This window comes from Amblyomma mixtum, chromosome 1, assembly GCF_055824585.1.
Source record: "Amblyomma mixtum isolate Tamu chromosome 1, ASM5582458v1, whole genome shotgun sequence".
NCBI classification, from domain to species: domain Eukaryota; kingdom Metazoa; phylum Arthropoda; class Arachnida; order Ixodida; family Ixodidae; genus Amblyomma; species Amblyomma mixtum.
The window spans coordinates 191828758-191856520 of record NC_143012.1 but is presented as its reverse complement, the minus strand read 5'-3'; the positions used below and the strand labels follow the sequence as shown (position 1 = coordinate 191856520).

At 46.3% G+C, this 27763-nt stretch overlaps 1 long non-coding RNA gene across 1 annotated transcript; it reads left to right on the top strand.

The window, feature by feature from the left end:
• The first annotated feature begins 405 nt into the window (after positions 1 to 405).
• Positions 406 to 8073, top strand: LOC149370328 (uncharacterized). Its single transcript, XR_016285700.1, has 3 exons — positions 406 to 967; positions 2228 to 2335; positions 7942 to 8073. It is a non-coding gene; the product is annotated as an uncharacterized LOC149370328 (long non-coding RNA).
• The last annotated feature ends 19690 nt before the right edge of the window (positions 8074 to 27763 follow it).

Sequence of the window (27763 nt, the reverse complement as noted above, 5' to 3'; positions counted from 1 at the left end):
TGCTTATGAGCCAGGCATTTTTGCAACGAAGTTAGCAGAGCAATAGGCCGAAAGGTTCGACTCATCAAACGACGGCACCGCACTGCTGACCTCATTATCGTTGTCGACCAGACATCCATAACACATATGCCCCGACGGATCGCTTCATTGGGAGCTGCTACTACTCTTGGATGAGAGGGCGCCCACCGGCAGCACACACCGGTAATCCTTCTTCTTTTGCGATTCCAGCACAGTAACAGCGGCGCACAAGACCGCCCAGCAGCAGCACGAGAAAACAAGCGAAGCTCACGGCGGTGATCTCAGAAACCATGCAGCATGTCGGATAGGCTTTGGATTTGACGCGCTAGACCATGCCCATTCACGCACGCACGCACGCACGCACGCATGTACCGACACGCATATTAATGCGTCCACGCGTCACAAATTTCTCAAGTTTTTAATGCTAATATGTGCACAAGAACTTAATTATTTTTGTAACGAAAGTTTCATTTGGTTTTAATCCTTTGCTATCGCACTGCCCAAAAGCATAGAGCCCGAAAGAGACGACCTGGAGGAATGCCTGGAGGCGATGCCTTTCTAAACGGGCCGAAGGAAGCCGGAACTGGCCGAAGCGCTAGCCAACGAACGCAGCGTCTGGGAAGGGACAGCATGGCGGACAGCGTTGCTACGTTTGTCGTCGTCCTCCTTTGTGGTGCCGAGGGCGTGAACCATCGCTGGCATGCGCATTTGTCACTCTTCCGATATGTGATGTGCCGACAGCAGTGATATTCGCTGGTGCGATGTACGAAAACGTGGTAAGGTGCTGAGTAAACCTGTGTTTATAGCGTGCGTCAGCGTGCTCGACGGATAGCGCGTCGTCCTTTGCGCGCCTTCACTGGAAACGCTATGCTGACGGCGGGGCTCATTTCCTCCATGGCGGAGCAGCTGGTGGGACACCACTACCCGGGTGACATCTCGCATCTTGGGGGTAAGTTAATTTTCTTCGAACCTGTTCATTATTTCAAAGCCTTTGCGCACAACTGGCCACGTCAACACAGCTAGTACAGAGACGCGAAGACGCAGTGCCTATCGCGGCAGCACGCAGCGCTGAAAGGTTGTTTGCTGGCGGTACACGGGCATGAATGCGCGTGTAGTGTCAGTGGTCACACGGTCATGGTAAGTATGCCATGCAAATATGCACAGCTGATCCGATCGCGGGGTGCACGATATCGGCGCCGTACTGCCGCCGTACTGCCATTCATCTCTCGCCGAGAATGGAATATGTGCTCGCGAATAGATCTTCGGCCCGGGCTTTACATTATCGCCGCATGTTACGCTGTAATTGAAGTAACAGCGCTCGAGCAGTATAACTACGTAGACTGCGATTCAGCTGTATGCGTTAGGATTGAGCTTCCTCCTCTTTCACTTGTATTTCACTTGTACTTTTATAAATTGTGTATTTAAGGTACGAAGCTCCGTATGATCCAGCTGCGTTCGCACTTATAGCCGAGCCAGTGTAGTCGAGCCTTGAATAGCAGAACGGTGAGATAAAAACAAATTGCTCTGAAGTTTTTCGCCTCTATTTTGGCATTCGCTTTTTCATACTTTGGCTCGGAGCTGAAATGGTACAAACAACTGCAAAATGCACACAGGTGCCCTAGCTCCATTTGGCCTAAATCCCGAAGTTGCAGTGAAATTTAAGGGTAATTGAGCCTTTAATATGTACGAAGAATAAACTTAATTGTTTCATGATTATAACCAATGGCGCAAATAAATCTGACTTTGACTTAAATATGCTGAGGTACCTCTCCAATACCTTATTTGATGTTAAAGGAAAAAGTGTGGTTTTTCTGCAATTGGCACTATTAATTCATCATACCTGTGAGAATGTGAAATCAGTGCTAATCATGCCAGATTTCAAATTGAGGGACGCATGCAGAATTTGAAGCAAACCAGCCTTCTACTGAAAATATCGTTCTGCTGTGGTCTGTTCTTTTGAATGGTGGCATGTATTGTAGAAACGATGCTGGATATCGTTATGCAAGTGATGTCTCGTCTGAGGCTAGCTTGTGAATGACTGCCGTGGTTATGAATTTCTTGTTGCCTGGCCCACTTCGAAATGTGGTTAAACAGTCGTGTTCCATTCTGCGACCGGCTCCTTTTTGTGCTTTGCATTTTGCCTTACATGCTTGATTCTAGTCCATTTTTTGCACTGTGCTGCTGTTAAATGTGTCTTTTTACCTTGCAGCAAGCTCCACATAGCTTTACCAGCAATGCCTCTTCCAAGCTCTCCAGTATAGCTGTGCCAGCCTTTCACTTGGTGCTAGGATGCCCAGCAAGCAAGCAGGCTTTTGAGGTAAGCACTGAAGACATCTTCCGACACAAGTAGCTTTTATTTTCCTAGTCCACTGCTACTAGTGTGACCCCTCGTTATGTTGATTTTTGCAAGTTAGGTTGCCTATTAAGGGCTCTCTTTTGTTTTTCACCTGCTGCTGTGGCCTACTGCATTGGTGTTCGGCTACTGAGCCCAAAGACGCGGGATTGAATTGTGGTGGCTTCGTTTCGACAAGGCGAAATGCATATTTGCTCGTGTGTTATGCAATGTCAGTGCATGTTAAAGAATCTTTGGTGGTCGAAATTTATGCACAGCCCTCCTCTATGAATGGAGCTATTGTTCAACTTTGAGGCATTAAAGGGACACTGATGGCAAGCTGAAGTTGACCTGTGATGATGAAGTTCCGCATCCTAACCACAAAGACGACACTTTTTCTGAAAGTGGAGCTTTATAAGCCAGAGAAAGCAAAACATACAATTGTCATCAGCACCGGCTGATATCGGAAGTAAATTGCGATGCGCTGACTCCGTTTTTTTTGGCACAGATTCTAGAGGCTAGGCTGAACTGCCATTCACCTCAGAACGGTTATCATGGAGTCCTTTGTGTAGACTTCATGAGTTCAAATCGAGTGTCGGGAAAATTTTTAAATGTAATTTTTGCGCCAATCATTGTGTTGATGGCCTTTGCGCTGCTGTTAAAACCCGGGATAGCAGTATGGTATCCCATAAAACTAGGTTCAGGACTTGCAGGAAGTGGTTTATCACATTCCGCTAGCTTGTGCAAGAAACTACTTCAGGGATATGTGCAGGTGTCTTTAATGTGTTCCTGAGTGAGCACTAACTCGTTAGGGGGAAGGCAGCTTCTAATCTGGCACTACAGTGCCAATGTCGTGAGTGTAAATCATAAGATGACCCATCAGTGTGTACGCCTGATTTCTGTGACACTTCAGTGGTGTATAGAAGTGGTAAACAAATCTGTAAGGTATTTGATGCATATCTCCAAGGCAACGGCTGTATGAGTAGCGAAGCCATTAGTCAATCTTCAACGGAAAGAATTTTCTCTTTTTGATGACGTGCTTGTATATCAGTGACAGTTATTTGTTGTCCTGCCTTTCGCTGGTGTGGGTCATGTGTGGCGCATCTTCATGCGAGCCTTCTTTTCCTTCACAAAAAATTCAATTGATAGTCCAACCTGTTTTCTTCTCTTTTCCTGTGTTGCATCTTTTGGCTGGTTTTAAATCTGTAACTGAGCTCAGACCGTGATAATTACAGCCGGAAAACAGGGCTACTGAATGTGAGCTTGGCATACATGCGTACTGTATGTGTGAAAGTGCAGTTTACAATATTCAGAAATGCTTGATAGCCTTACAAGAATCTAAAATTTTGTTGGAATTCCTATTTCTTCTCTGTTCAAGTGTCGAGAGTTTTTCCGCTTCATCGTGTGATTAGAGCCACTTTGGTACTTAAGCTGAAATCTTTTCTTTAGCCTGCATGTTTCTCACTTTTGGGACAGAAATGTGGAGGCTAATTAAAGAGTTCAGCTTAAAAGAGTATAGACATTTAATCTTGGTGGCATGTTTTCTTCTCTATAATGCTGCGGAAGACACTACTATGCATGAATCACCATCTGGTATTCGCGTGAGACCGCTAAATAATTTATAATCAACTTTTTCTGCCATCCTGTTTCGGTGAACAATTTGACTATGGCTATGACATCAAAGAGAGGTTATAGGTCACGTGAGGCGTGGAAAAACTGCACTTATAATCGCTGCTTCATCATTTTAATTCGCTACAGCGCTGACGCCAGTATTCCTTAAGAGCCAGAAGTACCAACTGTATTACAGTTTTCCATGCCTCACGTGACCAATAACCTCGCTTTGACGTCACAGCCATTATTCAGCTGTCGAAACCGAAACAAATACAGCAGGAGAAAGAAATTTGATTATAAATTATTTAGCGGTCATAGGAGGATGCCATGTGGTAATTCATGTATAATACTTTATGCCTTATTACAAAGAAAAAAACACGTGCCAAACGATAAGGACAGCAAAGTGAGCTATGGAAAGAAAAATGATAAGTCTAACATTAAGAGACCAAAAGGGGGCGGAGTGGGTGAGGGAACAAACGCGGGTTAATGACATGCTACTTGAAATTAAGAGGAAGAAATGGGCCTGGGCGGGGCTTGTAATGGGAAGACAACATAACCGCTGGTCCTTAAGGGTAATGGAGTGGATTCCAAAAGAATGCAAGCATAGCAGGGGGCGGCAGAAACTTAGATGGGCGGATGAGGTTAAGAAGTGTACGGGGATATGGTGGCCACACCTAGCAAAGGACAGGGTTAATGTGGAGACATGGGTGAGTCCTTTGCCCTGCAGTGGGCCTAGTCAGGCTGATGATGATGGTTTGTGTCGCACCTGCTGCTTCGTGCTATCAGCTGGCCCATGCTTGGCCGACCAGACTAGCCAAATTTGTGATGTGGGTTTTCTATTGCACCCGCATTTGTGTACACAGAGGACTTGAATGGTAGCAGGCGATGCTGTGCATGTGTTCACGCCACAGCACACATGACCCACACTGAAAGCTTCTCTGCCTTTAGTAAGACAGCTGCATCAGTCTGGGGCATAACGTATCCCAGTGCTAGAGTATGAGTAAATTGCTCTCGAATTTTAATCTGGTATCAGGTAGCATAGCGCAAAAGAAGGCTAGCGTGGTTGCCTAATATTCTCTTGGGCAGCTGTGTTGGATTTTCAGTGCCTGTTAGTGTAATCCGTGAAAGTTCACTGTAAACCATTCGTTTCGATGTAAATTAGGAAGTCCTTAGAGCCCTGTACTTTTTAATGATAATAACAAGGTAATGCAGTAATTCAATTGTACCTGTTCTCTTTCAACACAGTAAAGTGCTGCTGGGTCGAGTTCACAGTTTTACTTTGTAGGTGTGCTCAGGCTGTCATCATCATCAGCAGCAGCAGCAGCAGCAGCCTGACTACACGCACTGCAGGGCAAAACCTCTCCCATGTCTCTCCAATTAACCCTGTCCTCTGCCAATTGTGGCCACCGTATCCCCGCAAACTTCTTAATCTCATCCGCCCACCTAATTTTCTGCCGCCCCCTGCTACATTTACCTTCTCATGGAATCCACTCTGTTACCCTCAAGGACCAGCGGTTGTCTTGCCTTCGCCTTACATTCCCTGCCCGAGCCCATTTCTTCCTTTTGATTTCAAATAGGATTTCATTAACCCGCGTTTTTTCCCTCATCCACTCCGCCCGCTTCCGGTCTCTTAACGTTACACCTATCATTTTTCTTTCCATAGCTCGCTGCGTTGTCCTTGAATTAAGCTGAACCCTCATTGTTAGCCTCCAGATTTCTGTCCCATAGGTGAGTACCGGTAGGATACAGCTTTTGTATATTTTTCTCTTCAGGGATATTGGTAAGCTACCGTTCATGATCTGAGAGAACCTGCCATATGCGCTCCACCCCATTCTTATTCTTCTAGTTATTTCCCTCTCATGATCCGGATCAGCGGTCACTACCTGCACTAAGTATACATATCCTCTTACTACTTCTAGCACCTCGCTACCAATTGTGAACTGCTGTTCCCTTGCTAGACTGTTGAGCATTACTTTGGTTTTCTGCGTGTTCATTTCTAGCCCCACAATTCTGCTCTGCCTGTCTAACTCATTCATCATGCTTTGCAGTTCATATCCTGAGTGGCTTAGCCAGGCAATGCCATCAGGGAATCTCAAATTACTTCGGTATTCTCCAGTAACTCTTCTCCCCAACTGTTCCCATTTCAGGCCCCGGAATACCTCCTGTAAACAGGCAGTGAATAGCATTGGTGAAATCGTGTCTCCCTGCCTGACACCTTGCCTTATTGGAATTTTATTGCTGACCTTATGGAGAACTATGGTAGCTGTGCAGTCGTTATAAATATCTTCCAATATTTTCACATAACACTCTTCTACACCCTGATTCCACAATGCCTGCATGACAGCTGTGGTTCCACCGAGTCAATTGCTGTCTGGTAGTCAATGAAGGCTATATATTGGGGTTGGTTGTATTCTGCCCATTTCTCTATCACCTGATTGATTGCATGAATGTGGTCTCTTGTTGAGTATCCTTTATGAAAGCCTGCCTGATCATTTGATTGATTGAATTCGAAGGTTGTCCTGAGTCTATTAGTGATTACCTTAGTAAATACCTTGTAGACAATGGATAGTAAGCTGATCGGTCTGTAAATCTTCAAGTCCTTGACATCTTCTTTCTTATGAATTAAAATAATGTTCGCATTCTTTCAAGCTCCTGATACGCTCGTGGTCACGAGGCAAGCGTATGCAGAGTGGCTAGTTTCTCTAGCATAATCTCTCCTCCATCCTTCAACAAATCTGCTGTTACCTGATCCTCACCAGCTGCTTTACCCCTTTGCATTGCTCCTGAGGCTTTCTTTACTTCCTCCCTCGTTACTGGCGGGTGTCCCATTGCTGTGCTCTACTGCCTCTCTCTGTAACGTTCTGATTACATTCACTACTGTAGAGATTTGTGTAGAACTCTTCGGCTACTTTAACTATCTTATCCATATTGCTTATGACATTGCCCTCTTTGTCTTTTAGCGCATACATCTGGTTTTTACCAGTGATTAGTTTTCTCTTCACTGATTTTAGGCTACCTCCATGCTTTAGAGCATGCTAGGTTTTCTCCATGTTAAACTTTCTTATGTTGGCTACCTTGCACTTATAATTAACTTCGATAGCTCTCCTAGTCCTATTCTATCTCTGAAGTTAGACGTCCTCATGCTTTGGCGTTTCTTCATCAGATCTTTCGTCTCCTGAGATAGCTTGCAGGTATCCTCTCGAATGATCTGACCACATACTTCTGCAGCATGCTGCAATGAATTTAAATATGTATTTAAAGATAACAGTTAAGGTGGGAGATTGAGCTTTGAGATTTGCACTTCAACTCGGGAGTTATGCCGCTGCTACACAGAATACTTGATCGCCGTAGAGATATTTCATCATCTCGCACCAAACTGCTGTGGAGCCACTGTCACAGTTGATAATTTTGCTGGGAAGCTGTTGTAGCACTCACGCAGTTTTGAAAAGGTGGTATTCATTGTTTTTGTGCTATTGGCAACAGTGATAATACGCTTGCTGCAGTGTTTTGTGGCCAGCCTTCTTTTTTTTTCAGTGAAATAAGTTGTACATTTCATGTTGAGTATTCGTTCAGCGATTAAATTGCTTTGATTTTATTCCTTAGTGTAAGTTGCGAGTGCTCCATGTCTGAGTGCAAATTTCTACCACTAAAAAGCCTTCAAAATCTTGATAGATGTCCACACTGTTCTAGGGACTCTGTGGCTATTGGAAATGTCCATTTAGCTGCATTCAAGTGCCACTGAGTTGATGGCCATTTGAAAGCCTTCAAAATGCCTGTGTGACACGGTTATTAGATTTTGTGCAGGTTTGATGCAGAGCAGCCTGCGTGCTTGAGTCGGGTTTTCCAATGTCTATTTCAAACCTGATACTTTTCGAAATCATCATTAGTTCATTAATAGAAGAACTACTTGTGCCCTTTTCTGGAATTTCCAGAAAACAAATTAACTGAATTTTTTTGCATATACTGCTACCTTTTTGCAGGTGCTGCATAGTGAGAACCTGGATCAAGACGCCAACCTGCTGGACTTGGAGAAGCTGAAGAAATTGTTTAGCCACTGTGTGGCACCCGTCATGAGGGATGTGGCATTAATAAAGCCAGTTAAGGTGACCTTATCTATGTCCTTTTGCAAGCATGCTACACACATGAGAGCCATCCCACGAAGCACCATTGCTGCAAAGCTTGTTATCTCACAACATGCATGCTGAATGAGGCAGTGACAGACAGATGAGGAGGCCTTTAGGTAGGGCATTGGCGTAACGTGTTGAGCAGTGATGTAGGAGCCTTGCAGCCATGCAAGGTATTATCGGTATCATGATGGTAACTCCATTTGACACTGTCTAGTGCTCTGTGAGCCAGACAAGGCTCTTGAACATTCTTGGACTCACCCTTGGCTCTCGGACATTCTGGAAGCCCCACCCGGCTTGCGCATATCACGCGAGGATGTCTCCGGCTGTACGAGCCTTACGCGGCTTGCGCACTTTATGTGACAGATGTCTCGCATTTGCGAGCTTGCTCGGCTTGCGCAAATTGTGTGAAATATGTCTCGCGTTCTGCGACCTCGCTCAATCGTCACAATGTGCGTGGCAATAAACACGCAAAGATAGGCACGCAGAATCCACGTTCAGTATTTTCAATAGGGTCCTAGCGAATGTCCGTTGCTTATAGCCCACGGTGGAAGCTATTGCCATCATGAACAAAAATTGCTCGCTAGACTTGCATCTAGTCGCCATTTCTATCACAACATGGCCACACATGCCCATGTTCTGCCATGTGTGTCTCACCTTTCGTTATATTCCCGCCTCCGACACCCGCGCGTGAAGCATTGCCTCCCCTCTGCCTGCCTCTCTGCCTGCATGCATAGTGTGGAAACAGTCTGTCAAAAAAAGATGCTTCAGGAAAGAAAAGGAAGTAAATGCAGTACTGATGCGAACATTGCGTGGAGTTGGCATCGGTGCCGCACCTTGCTTCATATTCTACCGTATGAAGGTTGCCTTAACTGCTCCTTAGGAGCGGCGGAAATGTAGCCGCTTTGCATGTGAATTTTTTTCCCCGCAGTTTGGACTTTTTTTCTTTGAATTGTGTTTATTAATTGTGTATTTAGCATGGCAAGACGCTTTTCCACAAGAAAGAAACGCTAAGCAGTGTAGCCTTCCTAAAACAAATTCATACTGAGTTTGTTAAAACCTTACTGGATTCGATGAGTGGCGCCAAAAATTAAGAAGAAACTCTGTGAGCAGAGGAAAAAAACTGGGGAAATTTGCTTAAATTTCTTAATTTTTGTGGTATGGAAAGGAGAACGAAGACATTCTGCCTGGCACAGTCAAACTCTGTGGCACTGGGGAGGTTTAGTGCGAAAGCACTTCTCTAGACGTGCAAGCCTCGAGCAAGAATCATCTCTGATTGGAGAAACTGGGGTAAGCTGGGGATGGATGGATGGATGGATGGATGGGAAAAACTTTATTGTAAATAAATTGGTGTTCGTGACCCTTACGGGTCACTGGGCGCCGTGGTCAGTCCTTGGTCCAGGATGCCGCACTTGACTGCTGCCATCGTGGCTCGGCACACAAGGAATCGGTGCGCTTCCTCGTCCTCGCTGGCTAGCAAGTGCTCCCACTGCATCACACTCGGGTTTATTCTTGGCTCTAAGTCTGCCTCAAGGCAGGTCCATGTGATATGTTCCACTGTTGGTTTACTCTGACACCACGGACATTCTTCTGCATAATGTGTAGGGAAAAACTTGTGTAGTTTGTGCAGGTGTGGGTAGGCACCGGTTTGTGGTCTGCGCCAATCTACCGCCTCCTCTTTGGTGAGCCTTTTTTGTGGGGCTGGGTAGCGTTTCCGCTGACCCCTGTAATGATCAAGTATATCTGAGTACGAGGGAGTAACTGGGTCAAAGGTGCCTGTGGTGCAAAGTACTGAGTCTGCTCGGTTGACTCGAGCTAACTCGTCTGATGCCACGTTGCCCCTCATCCCCTCATGTCCGGGAACCCATAATATACTATGTTTAGTGTTTTTGTGTCTTCTCGACGTGTGTAGAATATGATTGGCGATGCTGTCAATCCGGCCTCTTGTGTAGTTTCTACATGCTTGATTGGAGTCCGTCACTATAGTGAGGTTGATATAAGCTGGGGTTTATTCAGAGGCACGTCGCGTAAGCTGCATCCAATGGGAGGAAGGTTGGGAAAGCTCGGAGGACCGTTACCCCAGATATACACAATTGGAGGAGGGGGTCGGGAGAGAGGACGATTAAAAGTGAGAAAGGCAGTTGCGTGCACATCCTTGCCTAAGAAAGAAGAGGCGAAGCAAAAACAGATGCTTTCGCATGTCCGTTCGATTTAAGTGCGTTAGAACCCTACCAATTTCCTAAATCTGTTTTTGGTCAAGAAAGTGCAAAGATTTATAGCTATGTGCTCCTTTTTTTTTTCCTTGCTTGGTACACAATTTCATACCGATGACAGCAACCTTGACGAAGCTTCTTGGGAACACCTCTGCGCTGTCTGCTTGGACTGGCCGATGTCTGTAAGGATTCACTACACTGCACCGTTTCCTGATATCGGCGTCGATACTCAGATACTCCGACCTCTTAGCCCCTATCGAGGCACATGCATATTCTAGTGGCGTCGGGCTAGGAGCTGTCATGGCTTAGCGGAACCATAATAGTGAATAAATCGCCGTTGTGTATCCGAGTCATGCGATATCCAAAGGTGAATGTAACGACTCCGCTAGGGAGAAGGCATCTTTCCCTATCATCTGGGGGCAAAGAAAATTATAGCCCTGTCTGGACGGCCGCCAGTTGGATGTCGTCTGCGCTTTGTTGGCAGTCGTCTCTAAAATACAGGTTCGGTTTCCTCCACACAAAAACCCTTCCCATTCAGCAGACTTATATTCGTGTCATCCACAGATCAGCGCAGTAGCCGAAATAATAGCATTGAGAATGATGAAGCCAGGATTGTGGTAGAGTTGCACATCCCGTCGGTAAAAAAGGGGCAGTAATCGGAGCCTTACTTAGATTGCGAAATGGTAAATCTACAGGTGAGGATTAGATAGGGGCAGATTTGTTGAAGGACGATTTATACTACGTCATAAAAAGATTAACCACTCTAGACGCGCGTGCTTCATCGTCTAGAGCCCACCAAAAGTCTGGAAGATTGCTAGCACTATCATAATCTACGAGAAAAGCGGCCCCGAGGTGTTAAAAAATTACGGCGCGATCAGCTTACTGTCTGTTTGTTGTCTTTAAGGCACATACTAAGACAATCGCTTATTGAACTACATTATTTGTATTCTGCAGTCCACAAAAGCAACAGGACGGTTCCCAGAAAGGCACTAGATAATGGAGTATATTCACACAATCATCTGTGGATAGAGAAGTATGCGTAATACAACCATCGGTTATACTTAGCCTTCACAGAATGCAAGATAGCACTTAAGTCCGTCGAAACCGCTAGAGTCATGTAGGTAATGCTCAGCAATGATGTCGAAGAGTTCGAATTCAAATTTCCTTATTTCAGCATCTTTTACATCCATACTGGAGATCGTAGACTAAAGGCCGCACAAACGGCTTGACAAGGCCCACGGCCTCTGTTCTATGGGGGTTTCTGGAATATATATTTAGCGGTTCCACAGCAACAAACGTTTTGCTCCGGGAAATTAATAATCTGCTGTTCAGCAACGGGGCCACGATATATACACGATATATCTGGTGCTGTTCCCCGGTAATTAAAGGTCAAAGAAAAAAGAAAATAAAAGTAAAAGGAAGTCAAGAACTTGACTCGGAAGAACCGTGTATAAAACGTGGACGACACTTGACCTCCGCTTAGGAGTACATTGCGAGAGAGAGAGATATCCCTGCCACGCAAGTACTCCATTTGCTTCATAGATATATAGATCCCTGGGAGTCGTCGTACCACTACTGGTGCAGATTTGCAGCGATTAAGCGATGCACGACAACTTCGGCATGCACCTGTTTCAAACATGGCCTCTTGTGGAGGTTGTAAGGCCCAGCGTTATCCTTCCGAGCTCGCGTAAAGCATATTTTTGCTCATACTGTCGTTCGGGACGCTTTCTATTGCTCGAGAAAAGAACTGATGCGCAATTCTGTAGTGCGCCAGTGGCAATGTGCATTGAATTTATAAATTAATTTCATTGGCACGTGACATTATGCGCAGGTTGTCCATTACCCGCTGGCAATTTCTTACCTGTCCACCGGTGCAGGTGGCTCACCTGCTTTTTAGTTAGATGGCTGAACAGACGTCGGCTTTTAATGCGATAACATTAGTTCACATTCCGGAAAAATTGTGTGTGTATCACGAAATACCAATATCCCTGAAGAGAAAAATACAACAGCTTTATCCTACCGGTACTCACCTATGGGGCAGAAACGTGGAGGCTAACAAAGAGGGTTCAGCTTAAGTTAAGAACAGCGCAGCGAGCTATGGAAAGGAAAATGATAGGTGTAACGTTAAGAGATCGGAAGAGGGCGGAGTGGGGGAGGGAACAAACGCGGGTTAATGACATCTTAGTTGAAATCAAGAGGAAGAAATGGGCTTGGGCAGGGCATGTAATGCGAAGGCAAGATAACCGCTGGTCCTTAAGGGTAACGGAGTGGATTCCAAGAGAAAGCAAACGTAGCAGGGGACGGCAGAAAGTTAGGTGGGCGGATGAGATTCAGAAGCTTGCGGGGATACAGTGGCGGCAACTGACAACGGACAGGGTTAATTAGAGAGACATGGGAGAGGCCTTTGCCCTGCAGTGGGTGCAGTCAGGCTGATGATGATGATGATGATCACGAAATTCGCTGATTAGGAGAGTGAGATGACGTGCCCTGTGATGTCACCACAACCTGAGTACCAAGACGGACGGCAACCAGCCTGCAGCACTGAGCTGTCCTATGACACTGTGACGTCATCTCAACCTTGCCATTGGAGCAGGTGGCAACCGGCTCACCACAACCTGCTCGCTGTGACAGGTGGACAGTAAATGAATGATTCAGAAAAGGTGGTCGGCTAACCTGGTGACGTCATGACAAACTGCCTAGGGAAGAAGAGAAGCAAGAAAGAGAGTGAAGAGAAGAGAGCAAAAAGAACCAAAAATAGGACTGGAAAATAATGTTAGAACCAGTTTTTGGCTTTGCCTGCTCGTTAGAACGCTACATCCAACCGGTATCTAAATCGTAACCAAATATCCCAACATTCTTCAATACATGCGAGGAATCTCAGTAGAATATCCCTGTTTTAGATGTTCTGTAACGTTCGCTGGTGGATATCCCGTTCGGATAATATTACAGACCTTTTCTTGAATGATGTCTCATTTTGTTTACATAATGATCACGACAAGGATGGCAGAGTGGACGAGCCTTTTCTTTCTAATAGAAGATATCTGCATCATACTTTGCTGATCTTCTTCCTGGTTTGTGTCATGAGGTATTCATATTTGACTGACATAATATTGATTAAGTTGCGTTGTGATTTGTTGGGTTTAATGGCGCATAAGCGACTAAAGCAATCATGCGCCAAGCTCAAGGTATGGAAAAATTGGTTTGAATATTAAGTGCAATAGCCACTGGCTAGAAAACAACGGTCTTAGTTTTGGAGTATATAAGGTCGAGGAAATTCTCTGCTGTGCAGTTGTATGCTCAGTAAGGTGCTATTGCATGGCTTTTGGTTTCCATCGTGTTCCTGTATCCAGATCTGTGTTTCGCATATGCTGCCATGTTAGTTGTGACAGTGTGTGATCCTACGCAGATTTTACTCGTGAAAATAACATCATTGGGACAATGAACTGCACCAATGAGTTAGGTGTAGTCATTTCGCTCATCAATAGCCAGATGTACCTTGTTAATGCGTATGAAAATCATGACCTCATACGGACTTCTCTTAGATTCAGAAACTGCGGCTCAAAGAATATGTGAAGCATGTCTGCGAGAGGTTCTCCGCACTTCTGGAGGAAATACGCATGTCCTTTCACAACTTCGCAGGAACATCTTTTGGCTGTTAGCGTTGTCACTGGGAGAGTAATGCACACTGGTTAGCTCGATGTTGCATGGTTTCATAAAAAGAGGAAGCGAAAACAAACAGCCCAAAAACGACAGTACTCATGTTTCATTTCTCTTCCTTTTTGTCTGTCTTTCTTGAGCTTTTTAAAACAAATCCTGCTTCCACCTAGCGATGAATGCCCATCTTCCATCGCACTGTGCTTGTAGGCATCGACAGTGAAGCAGACAAACCTCATCTACTCATTCAGCCATGCAATCAAAAAGGACCAGTTGAGAGTCCACTATTATAGTGCGTTATGTGGCCCCAGGTGTTTTTTGGTGAACTGGAGCTCATGTGTTCTCACATTTTTTGTTAATAGAGAATACCTCCGTAATCTGCTCTTTCTTGATGATGTCGCGCTGCTAAGTAACTCGGGAAGAAATTTAAAACAATAATTTTTGAGGATCTAGGCAGAGGAAGCAGAACGATGGATCAAAGCATTCATAATCAGAACACTAACGTTCAACAGTCGCCGCGGTGGCTCCGTGGTTATGGTGCTCGGCAGGTGACCCCAAAGACGCTGGTTCGATTCTGGCCGCGGCGGTCGAATTTTGATGGAGGCGAAATTCCAGGGGCCCGTATAGTGTGCAATGTCAGTGCATATTAATGAACCCCAGGTGGTATGAAATTCCGGATCCCTTCTCTACGGCGTCCCTCACAACCTGAGGCGCTTGGGGACGTTAAACTCTAATAAACCAAACCAAACCGTTGCACACTGTCGTAAGAGAACAGCAGCTCACAATATGCAGCGAAGTGTTTGAAGTGCCAAGAGAGAGAAAGATGAACGAAAAAAGGAACGGACGGAGACATAGAAAGGGGATAGAGGAAAGGGAGGTCACTTTTTCACGCGTCCATAGGCCATCACTTGAGGGTACACAGGCCACTCACTGAAAGTTTCCACCCGCGAACTCAATACCTGAGAAGAGGATGAAGACCAAATTGGGCGGTCGCCCTGTCTGTACCAATTGGCTACTTCTGAGCTTTTTTTGTGCTGTGTTTATCTTCCCGGCCTCAGCGTCACCTCTTCACGCTGCCTGAAGATCCCAAGAACGCCACAAGATCTCGAGACGGACCCTCCGACACTGCCTTCACAATGCCTACGTTCGTTTTGTGAGGCGCGCATCCCTAACTCAGCCTGGCCAACGGACATGAACAGTAATTATGACAAGGAAAGGACACATCCTGCTATTAATGCGTCTGCTGTTTCGCCTACCCTTCCACCTCAAGGATGTATCCTCAGCACCTCAACTCCTCCTGCACCCGGTATTTCGTCACTACACAAGTCACCGTCTTCACCTGCAGTGGACGAATCATCGTTCACCCCTACCGCATTGCCTACTCCTGTGCGTACCTCTACACCACTCCTTCCCACTCCTGCGCGGACTGTCGCTGATGCCAGCTTTGAAACGGCTGCGAAAAAGGTAAAGGCCACTCCAACCGATCCTACCCCCTCAAAGATGACAGCATCGAAATATTCACTTCTGAAGTTAATCGCTCCTTCCGAGTGCATATTAAGCTCACCTTGCAATACGACTTAACGTCAGTTCCTTCAAGATCAGTGCAGCAGCTCATTGGCCGTGCACTGGGCGTCTCAGGGTACCGCGGTTTTTTTTATTATCGTCCCTCCAACTCCATCACTGCTCAAGTAGCGTCACTTGCCGATGCTGAAAAGATCTGTCATATTGACAAATTATATATCAGCGAATGACAGTACGAGGGGGTACCCAAACGAAACCGGACTAAATTTTTCGGTCGGCAAAACTTCTGTGGTACCGCGTTTTGCCACTAGGAGCGCATAGAACGAACATTTAAGAGTCAGTAAGCCGAGTGCCGTCGTTGAAGGAGGTCAAACTAGTTTAGGCAGAGTGTTAGAGTGACGACTGTTTTGTGTGAATGTCGTTTTTGCAATGGCTGATTTTCGTGAACAGCGTGCGCCGGTGAAATTCTGATTTTTGCTCAGAAAAAGTTGAACGAAAACTCTTGAAATATTAAGAAAGACGTACAAGGACGATGCTATGGGGACAACTCAAGTGTTCCTGAATCGAATCCTGAATCAAAGCAACAATCATGCCAATGGAAAACTTCAAATTCACCTCGCCTCAAGAAAGCTCGTCAGGTGAAACCAAACCTCAAAACAATGCTGATTTGTTTTTTCGACGCGAGAGGAGTCGTCCATTGAGAATTTGTTCCGCAGGGTCAGACAGTTAGCCAGGCTTTCTACTTGGATGTTTTGAAAAGATTGGGCAACAGTGTGCGGTGGAAGCGGCCAGATTTGTGGCAGTCGGGTGTCTGGTTTTTCCATCATGGCAATGCCCCTGCTCACACAGCCCTGTCTCTACGACAATTTTGGACCAAAAATATCCTGACCCCTATTCCTCAACTCTCATACTCTCCCGACCTTGCCCCGTGCTACTTTCTTTGTTTCCTAGAATGAAAAAATAGGTGAATGGAAAGCGTTTCGCTGATGTTGCTGAGGTGAATAAAAAAACGACGGAGGCACTGTCAAGCATCACAAAAGATGAATTTAAACAATGTTTTCAAAAATGGAATGAAAGATTCAACAAGCGTATCATTGCAAGTAGGGAATACTTTGAAGGAGATTGAAAGTATGTGCTTAAAATGTGAACAAATAAGTTCAAACAAAAATAAGTCCGGTTTCTTTTGGGTACCCCCTCGTATGTACCTGTGCACGCCTATCTAGCATCTGGACACGGCTTGCAAAGATGTGTCATTTATGACCTGGAACCTAATGCGCCTCCGAAGGAAGTGATGACGGATCTGTAGTCCGACACCCACTCAGTGCTTAATGCCCGCCGACTAGGGAACCGAGGCACATTTGTTCTCCTGCTTGCGGGGCCGTTAGAACTTCCCAACCGATTCTTCTATAATAGACGAATCGTTCATCCGAAGCTTTTCCGTCCTGCACCAGTCTTCTGTTATCGGTGCCTGCGACAAGGTCACATCAAAAAGTTCTGCCCTGCATCGCGAGACACTCTGCCCAAACCACCAGCGGATGGCGTTCCCTCATTCATGTGTCCTTTTTGTAAGACAAACGACCACGACATCACTTATTCTAAATGCCCTCGAAAGAAACGTCGTCCGGTTGCTGCGCCTACTCAGCCTGGAGTCAAGATCTCCAACCGTTTTGATGCTCTGTCAGCAGACACAGATAATGATGATACTGAAAAACCGCCAGCATCGTTGCCCTCACCTTCTAGTATCCGCCCTTCCTATGCCTCTGTGTTAAAGCCAGGTTCCCGTAACGAGTGGAAAAAGGAAGACGAATTTCCTCCGCTAAACCCCTCTATGTCTGATGAGATCTCTGGCATCGATGATGAAATCGCCAGCTTGAAGAACTAGCGGGCATTAAATGGGATGCCATAGGGCTTAGTGAGGTTATGTGGACAGATGAGGCTATACAGAACTAAAGACGGGCACGTACTCCGCGGTCGTGGATTGACGAACAGACGAGATCTAGGTGTGGGACTCTTAATTAATTAGGATATAGCTGGCAATATAGAGGAACTCTCTAGTATTAATGAGACAGTGACAGCTATTGTAGCTGGCTTAATAAGGGGTACAAGCGGAAGATGGTGCAGGCCTACGCGCCTACATACAGCCATGATGACCAGAACGGAGGCCAGGCTGTAGACGGCTAGGCATAGGCTCTAGGAATAACAGGGGGGAGTTATTAGTACAGTTATTAGTATAGGGAGTTATTAGTATAGGCCTGTTTATCCAGCGTGTTTTAATCCAATACGGATTTTCAGATAAAAAATTCATAGGTTCTTACACTGAAAGGAGACACATGCATCATTTTTTTCTAAAAAATGTTTTTACATTTTGATAGTACTGTGAATTTTGACCTAACCGGCAAAGCATGCAGTGAAGAACATTTTTTCTTACAGTTATATCAAATAGGTCATTACTTTCAATGCTGATTATAGAAGGCCGGAGGATGGCACAGGCTCTCGGAAAACATTATATATCAAATCAGCTGATAATAAAAAAGTACAGCGCACTAAAATGTCTAAATATTGAAGTTTCGCACTTTTTGTTGAGAAGCATGCAATTTAGAGACGCAAAATTTTTAAATTGTCTTGGAGTGAATGAAACAGAAAATTTTAGAAATATCTATGTTAAACAATAATGAACATGGTAACGAGGCAAAAACTGCCAAAAAATGTAAGTTTATCAAAAACGGGGCCCTTGAGCAGCAAAAAAGATCTCCCATTAATACCCAATAAAAGCCTTTACAAACCTCCTACTCTGTCCAATGAAAAAGGAGAGTTTAGAAAGGGGCAATATTTTTTTTAAATGCAAGAAATATAATTTTTTTAAATGTTGCAAACACTGCCGCACCACAGAGCACGAGTCAAGCAGACGGTGCTGTGGAGACTTCATACGGCAGTGAACTTAAAGTAGGGGCAGTGGAATAAAAGGAAGCGATAAAAGTGAATATTGTTTTCATTGAGGGGGTATTACCGCGGTGTCCAAAGTTCATCATTGATGTATTAGTTAAGGCCTTCAATGTAGTCATTGGAGAGGTTACGTGAATCGCGTTTGTGATTTTATCGGCACCTGGGGCAATACAGGGGCTGCAAGCGCGGGCGGCTGCGAAGACCTCATCATAAGTGTTGGGAATGTGTAGTTCCGGGTTGGCGTGGCCGGCATAAGTGATTGTTGAGGTCGGTAGCTGTAGAGTGTCCAAATTTTGGGAGCGAAGGGTGTCAGAATTTCTTGAATCTGTAAATTGATGGGCTACTGGATGTAAGGTTATATTGGTAGACACCTGTGTAGCTTTAGGGTCGAGGCTGTGTAGTTTGGCCCACGTTTGGCCCACGGAGGTAGGTGCAAAATTGATTCCAGTTTTGGGTTGACAGTTTCGTTGCGTAGTCCTGGGTTTGTAAGGTTAGCTGCGTTATGCGCTTTATGAGGGAGTGATTACATCTTTGCGGGCGCATTCTATTCAGCGAGCCGTGGGCCTTCCAGAGGTGGGGGTCGAGTGCGGAGTTTGCGTGTGTGATTGATGGGTGTCACAGAGAGCCTCGGCCCATGCGTGACCAAAAATAGAGCAGGAAGGAAGAGCCGCGGCTGTGTAGGCTTCCCAGTTGTAATGACGGTACTGAGAGTATGCTGATTGAGAGTATCCTCAGTAGCAAAAACGGGGCTCGGCACGGGCAGCCCATGGGGGCCCGATGTGGGATATGTGCGGGATTTGCAACTCGGCATCGCGCGGGACCCACAGGGGCAGCCCAGTGGGCTTGCTACAGAGGACCAGCAGGGAACCTCTGTGGTCTGAATGCATAAAAACGATAAAAGGGGCTTTCCTCGGTCTTTTGTGGAACCCATAGGGGCAGTAATGGGCTTCTCAGAGTGGGCCTTCAGGGGGTCTTAGGCGGCAGTGCAGCGGGGACCCATATGAGCTAGCCTATGTCCGGCCCACGTGGGCTAGCTAACATCAGGCCCACATGGGTAAAGCCATGCTAGGCCCACAGGCAAACAAACATAGACCAAGAGAGAGACAGGAAACACACCAGCGCTGAATTCAGCACTGGTGTGTGTGCCCTCTGTCTTTCTTGGTCTGTTTGTGTTTGCGCTGTTGAACCACCATTCTGAATCTACACTAATTAGCGCAATCTGCACTTCTTCCACAGGCAAAACAGTCGACTTTCGCTTCTCAACCGGTTTTCCTTGCGACGATCGCTCCCCCGCCCCATTTCTTCTCCCGGTTAGAGACACCTCGGTGCGCGCTCTATTTTGCCCATCGAACGAGAAACACGAGCTCCGATGCATTCCGGGAAAGGTCCAATGGACAGTCGTAGGTATTAAGCCCCAGCGTAAGGAGCTCGTTCAGGTGAAATCCCGGCGCCACCCGTCGCAAAATTCCCACAATTCCTGTAAAGAGAAAATGAAAATAGCAAGCGTTTGGGTTCGAACCCAACCCCACTGCACCAGGTGGGCATGTAGTGTGTGTGCCACGAAGGTTTTTTTTTGTGTTCTTCATTGCCCGTAGGCCACGAAAGGTCGTTTCGGGCGTGTTTGAGGGACACCCAGTAACCTGCGTAACTTAGTAACTTAGTAACTTAGTAACCTGCGTTTGGGATATGTTCTGGTCTTACAGTAATGAGAAAAACAAACAAATATTACTCTGCTAATTACGCGTCAGAAATTGGACGGAATTAAAAGGCGTGTCATGGTGCTTCACTGTATTGAAACAAATGGCGTGTATGTGTAGAAGTGGCGTAGTATGCCACGCTCTCTAAGCTACATAGAGATTGATGATAGGTAATATATAATTGGGATTGTAATCGACGATCGTTATCGGTAATGTGATTGTTGATTGGCAATCACTAAGAAGTAAGAAAAGAAAAAAAAGAGGAAAATGATCTACCGAGAATCTCACGCAGCAAAAGTCGTACGTCACATTACTTAAAAAGAGATCATGAGCGCAAACGAAGACTGGACGAAAGAGAAGGCACGGACAGGCCAGGCGTCTCATGATGTCTGGCCCTGAGCATTGGCAATGCGCAATATCGTTAATGCACCTCACGCCTTTCGAATTTGAATCAATAATGTTTTGCAAATCTGTGTCGTAATATTGGTGGTGTGTAAACCAGTAGCTCGGACGATTCCAATGCTTGCGTGGTCATCCTCGTTTAATTGCGGCACATTCCGCAGCATCGACGCGTGATGTTCGTTCAAGGCCTTGAGCCGTTCCCCCTTATAGCCGCTTGTCGCTGATTGCTCTCGCACGTATACACCATAAGCCTCTGTAATGAAAGAATACACACCATAAAAATCATTTTTGTCATATTACCATGGAGCACAAGCAATTTCCGTATGTAACTGACGGAAAATTTTCCGGTGTTTTGTCCCTCTACGCAGTGCAATCAACAAATTGGTAGGTAAAAAGACACGGGACATTTAGAAAGTTTCCGTGGACGACGAGCATATAACCGAGACGGAGGCAGTACTTAGAGAACAGAGTGATTTGAAATGTGTACTTACGCCTTAACAGCACGACATCGCCGTCATTAAACCCGCCTTCACCGCAATGGCCTCCGCCGCTCAAATGTCAGTAAATGTTACTGTTGACCACTCACGTATTTCGGAGCAAACTCATTCATCACTGAGTCAAGGACGATAGGGTTCCACCATACTTGCACTGCACGTACACATGGAAGGCGATGTCAGCTTCGATCGTGTATTGATCAAGGCAACACGAGGAAAGGCGCAGTAACTGTATAGCACAAATTCAACGAGGACGAGCGAGTGCCAGCGTGTTTTCGAAGCTCCCTTATCGCCTCACACTGAACCTAGCCGCAGGAGAGAAGAAAAACGTGTCCCGAAGCAACGCAGGAAAGGCCTGGTAACACTTCTGCATGACGTCACCACGTAGTGAATGGGCACAGTAAACAAGATGAATCGGACCTCCTCGCCACTTCATGAGAGCGTCGCGGGGGAGTGTGGTCGGAAGGGCGGCTTAAAATGTTCGGTAGTGGATTGTAGAATCAGCGCCTCCGCGCTTTTTCGGGGAAGGAGGCTGGGAGGGACAGGACAGACAGAACGGAGCCCTGAGGGAACGAACAAAGGCCGACAGTAAAACCAGAGATGAGCATTTTTTTTTGTTGCAACCGAACCCAGGAAAAGCAGGCAAGCCAGTGGCGAGAGGAAAGAAAAAAGCTTGAAAAAAAAATTGCGCAAGGACCGGCTTCTCGTTTGACGTTTCTACAGGTGTTTTTTGTTCCTACTTTGTCCTGTCTAGCGCTGTACCTTTTCGCTAGCCCGAAGCGTCGCCCTTTAGGGAACACCCCAAGCTGCCGGCTCCGTTGAGTTAACCTTTTCTTGTTCAATAAAACCGATAGATGAGCTAGTTGGTACACACTGCTTGGAAAAAAACAGCGCTAAGACGAGGGTAAAGAAAAAAGGACAACAGGACAGCGCCGGTCCAATTGTCCTCTTTTCGTTGTCCCTCGTCTTAGCGCAATTGTTTTTCTCAGCTTTTCTTGTTCGTCGATAGAAATACTTTGGGCGATTTTTGATTAGTATTTCTTCCTGATAGGGTGAAGGGTGGGGCCGCTCGCGATGGCGCTTGGTTAAGTTGCGTTGTCAATAGGCGGGTTCGAGTTCGGCGAGTTCGGCGTTGCTGAGTACGACTTTCTCGGCCATCGCGTCAACGCCCATGGCATTCGCCCCTTACCGGCCCATGTCACCGCCATCAGTCAGTTTCCCCAGCCCACCACCACCGGACAAGTGCGCGAATTTCTTGGCCTCGCCAACTATTATCGGCGCTTCATTCCTCGCTGCGCTGCAATACTGAAGCCTCTCCACGACCTTCTCTCGGGCCACAGCAAGCCGACCGCTCTTGTTGCTTGGACCGATGCCGCTGACCGCGCATTCAGCGGCATCAAAGAAGCCATTGCCGGAGCGACGCTCCTGGTTGATCCTAAATGTGACGCGCCCACGTCCGTCATGGCTGCCGCATCAGACACTGCTGTCGGTGCGGTCTTGCAACAGTTCGTGGCTGGAGTTTGGCAGCCAATTGCCTTCTTTTCCAAGAAGCTTGCGCCCCCTGAACGCTGCTACAGCACCTTCGGCCGAGAGCCGCTAGCAATATATTCAGTCGTGAAGCACTTCCGACATTTTCTCGAGGGACGCAGCTTTCATACTTCACTGACCACAAACCTCTGACGTCCGCGCTGGCATCCAGCAGTATACCTCCTACGCTCCTCGCGAAATCAGGCAGCTCGCCTACATTTCCGAATTTACCTGCGACATTCGTCACGTCAGCGGCAAGTCCGACATAGTTGCCGACGCTCTTTCTCGTGCTGAAGTCAATGCGACGGACAATGGACGGCCAATCATCGACTTCACGGCTATGGGTGCTGCTCAACGAGCTGATGCCGAGTTGCAACGGTTTCGCACGCGTGACACCTCTCTGGTGTTGGAGGACGTTTTGCTCCCTGACTGCGCCGTTCCCCTCGTTTGTGATACATGAACCGGTCGCCCTCGCCCCTACGTGCCGCCATCATACTGACGAACCGTCTTTGATGCCCTCCATTCTTTGGCCCATCCTGGCATTCGCGCAACACAGCGGCTTTTCACGGCTCGCTATGTCTGGCCTCGCATCAACGTCGACGTTCGCCGCTGGTCGCGCGCGTGTCTGAGGTGACAGCAAAGCAAAGTGCATCGACACACTGCGACGCCGCTTGGCACGTTCCCGTCTCCGGACGCCCGCTTCAGCCATCTGCACGTCGACATTGTCGGTCCCCTTCCTCCCAGCGGGATCCACCGCTACCTGTTAACCTGCATTGACAGGTTCACGAGATGGCCTGAAGCGATGCCCCTTCTCGACATAACGGCGGAGTCGACCGCAAGAGCACTCATCACACTGTGGATCAGCCGCTACGGTGTCCCTTGCACCATTACGACTGTTCGTGGTCGTCAATTTGACTCCACATTATATGCCAACCTATCTCGGCTCCTCGGCGTCAATCACATCAAGACGACCTCTTACCAGCCAATTTCCAACGGTGTCATTTAGCTTTTTCACCGGCAGCTGAAAGCTTCACTTCTGGCGTCCGCTTTTCCTTCGCCATGGATTGAGCGCCTACCCTTCGTCCTGCTTGGTCTCCGCACTGCACTTCGCAGTGACTCTTCTACCTGTGCAGCAGAGCTAACGTTTGGCACTACTCTCCGTGTCCCTGCCGAATTCTTCGAGCCCTCACCACCCACGCCTGCTAACGTCTCAGATTACGCCTACCGCCTACATAGCGCTATGAGCACTGTCGTTCCACCACGTCAGCGCCAGTATTCCCGTCGTGTCCACGTCCCCTCCGACCTTCAGCGGTGCACTCACGTCTTTGCTCGCCACGACGCCGTACGCCCACCCTTACGGCCACCATACGATGTTCATTACCAAGTGCTCCGGCGTGCTCCAAAGAACTTTCTCCTGCTCATCAACGGCCGGCAGGACACAATCTCAGTTGACCGCCTTAAACCTGCTCATTTTGACACCGACGTCATCGCAAACTGTGCCGCTGCATACCCTCCCGACCGTGCCAGTCCTCGTCGCGTACGATTTGCACTAAGAGTATCCGCTTTTCGCCATTCACTCCTCGCACATGGCTTTATCGTTGAAGGGGGGTGGGGGGGGGGGGGCTGTAGCGTGCCATCGTGGTCCGGCAGCAGAAGACGACGACTGTCCCAGTACGCCTGCCAAGCACGCGCAGACTGGATTTCGTGGCTGCTTAACTGCAAGGCCGGCGGAGCGCTGTTCCGTTGCAGCCAGGCTGAGCGCGTCCAGCCGAATATATTTGTGGAGGCCAGACGACGACTGGTGTCTACGATTTGTCTCCACAGTTTAAACCCATTTTGTAGGTACGGTAATCAAGAACTAATTTTACGCTTCATTGGGGCCAGAAAGAGTCGTAAAAGAGCCTGAACATACTTTATATCTATCTTGCTTCAGAAATGCTTTCACTACTGGAATGCTTCAAAAAGGAAGGCAAACCCTGTTAATAACCTTAAAACAAAAATCACTCATCAAGTTTTCTACTAGCTATCTGAAATCTGGAGTCCCAAATCTGTAAACATACCCTTTCTTTAAAATAAAGCCTGTCTGTGGACCGTCCCTCCCTCTCCCAGCCTTCTGATATAACTGCAGTGAGAGGCCTCCCGTGCTCTAGCTTCAAAACTTGCCTGGAACGCGGGAGCGCATCGCTTCCGCATCACTCAGCGCCGACTAGATTTGGCCATTGGGCACGACAGAAAATTATAATCTCCCATCTCTCATCCATCATTCTGTGGTTACAAGTGCCGCTGTCGCCAGCGTGGGCCCCACCGATGAAGTAACTAGATGTCCAACCGACAGGTTCCGCTTGAGAAGCAGGAGGATAATGGATGACAGCGGCAGAAGCCAGCCATCCACTGCGCGCACTTGCATTTTCCTGGCGCGATATAACCAGCCCTCGCTTTAAATAGATTGGCAGGATTAGACGAGATTAAACTTGTATTCCTACCATTTTCAGTTCGTCTTTAAGGAAATTGATGAGAAAAAGGTCCAAGAGCGTTTGAAATACCTGCTCTGTCCCGCACACGAAGTTTCAATAAATGAAACTCAAGAAGGGTTATGCTTGAAAAAAATCTAAAATTTTTGTTTTTATAGAGAAGCTATTCTGAATTCCATTTGAAGCTGTAGCAGTAGCACGTATTCCACTTATTTCTGACAAGTGCTTCGTCTTGAAGCGAGAAAACACGATTGCTCAAAATAAATTACTTAGTACAAGTTGCCAATTTCTTTATTTCATGCAATGACAAATTTAAAAATGAAGTGTTCTGCATCTGTATTTTTTTGGTTCAATATGCGAAGGCGTCATGTAGTAAACTTTAAAAATTAGATTCTCCGAAAGTTCTGTTGGCTGTGTAGGTAGTGTTCCTATAATGTATTCTCTTCTGCAGCTACCGGCAAGGTGGTGAATTTGGCCAAGGAAGTCGGACGATACATCCATGAATTGAACAAAACAAGAGGAAATATTACAAGCTGGGGACTAACACCACATTACACATACTGGGGACAACACAATACTGACCCTGGGTAAGAACGCGTACGCTATAACTGTCGCACTGCTATTTGTAGTCCGAACTCAGCCCCCTCTACGATCATTCAACAGTGTGTGAGTTGCATCACGATATTAACACTTTCAGGAACTTTTCGTGTAGGCGACTCAGAACCCAGTTGCAGTAAAATCTATTGTGCAACAAGTATATTCAATTAATAATAATTAAAAACCGGTTGCTATGGCGACAATCACAAATCTGCTGAAGACTACGCACTAAATAAAAAAAGCTGTTCATACTTTCTCCGGAGCACAAAGAATGCATTTGGTTAGCTTTCGAGCGTGGTTCTCTTTTTCGAAAGAAATTTTCACTTTTAGGTGCACCGGGTCTGCAAATAAGCCTTATTTTCTCAAGCATGAAGGTGATCTGGCAAAAAGTGTTAAAATATCTTCTTAAGGCGCCCGGTTTACAGCAGGCACGTCATGCCTAGATTTGGTCCTGTACACTGTATATTTCTTCCCTTGCTTGTTCAAATTGGAACATATCGAGCAATTCTGGACAAAAATATTTTGAACGGGCAGCTGTTTCTGAAGCCATTTTTTATTCATATAATAGAAGATTTCGCTATAACAATAAATATATCCGCAGATCCTCCGATGGCAGTATTGCTTTTTTTCTGATAACGTTTTCGCTATCGTCAAAAGCGTTCCCCGTTGGTTTTCTATGGCAGCCTTAAGCTTTCGATGCGATCGATGAAAACGCTTTAAAAGAAATAATTTGCTACGTATCGGAAGAATTGATCATTACCTTCAATAAGTCCATAACAGTATCGTACAATTTTCAAATCTTCAAAATTTTTGGACAAGAATGACGGACATGTTTTGTTGAAGTTATTAATGCTTGAAGGTGTTTAGAGCAAAATACAATAATTTTTCTGAGACAAAAACATGGAAAGCTACATAAAAACGCATTAAAAACACCTTTCACTTTTGAAATTTAACTAACGTGAAACTTTATCTTATTTCCGATAATATCTGTTTCCGCGCTATATGAAAAGTAAATAATTTATTCCTTCTTGTTGCAGGAGCCCGATGAAAGCAACCGTTCATAACATAACATGCCACCCAGAAATGAATAACTATTTCAGCTCATATGTCCAAATGATAGGTACCTACTTGAAATTGGAAAAACCGATATATTGTCCGTTCGATGTTTCAGTTAATATTACACTTCCTGTGTACAGAGATGAAAAATTCCAGATGGACAATGTTACGCTCACTTTGAATAACAGAACAGGTCGTCGGATAAGGTCGCCAAATCAAGAGCCACCAACGGGTAAAGATATCGAGAAGAGGGGCCAGGTACGCTTCTTATACCATTTCACAATACTATGGTTTCCTTTTTTGCGGGCGCAAAATGAATGTAGTAACATGGCCTCTCTTTGCACCGCTTATGAAAAGCAGCGCACAATAGTGTTTCGAGCTAGTGATGATTCTGGTTTCAAATATTTCTTCTATGTTACATCCACTCACACGCGGCCTGATTATTTTCTCTTTGCCGCACGTTGTGTTGTCACAATCCGTGCGCTCATTGAACGGATTAAATTACTAATGCCAGAGTTGTGTGATTGCGAGGTCAGTTGTTACCTTTTTATTTCTCCATCGATGCAACCGCGTTATCTCGGGAGTTCTGAGTCATGGAAAATAGAAGTAATGAGACAGTCATGACATTCTGATTTCAAAGGCCCGTACCTGCGTATGTTTCTCTTCCCGCCATCCACTTTCTGGTATTTCATTGATGGACTCAAGGGAACTCATGAACAAAAATTGCACATCGGTGACGTTGTTCTGCATAAAGTGCTGAAGTGAGTGAAAAGCGACCTGTTGCAATTGAGATGACGCCCTTGAGCGCGAAAGTTGTGCCGTAATGGGCGGTTTGCTTTATATATTGGCCGCGGACCCATGAGAGATATTATCGTTGAGCACATACTTACAGAGATAAAGTGTGTTCAGGTCTGCCGTCGGCCAGAAGTTTCTAGGGAAGTGTTCTCAAAGGTAGCCGGTTGCATAGGCACCGAATCTCATTGGAACTTCAGTCTGCCGCGCAATGATTCGCAGGCATCTCCTGCTCTATTCACTAGTCGCAACTGTGCCACATTGAACACTATACCTCATTTACCGGCAGCACTGACGGAGATGGCGCGTCG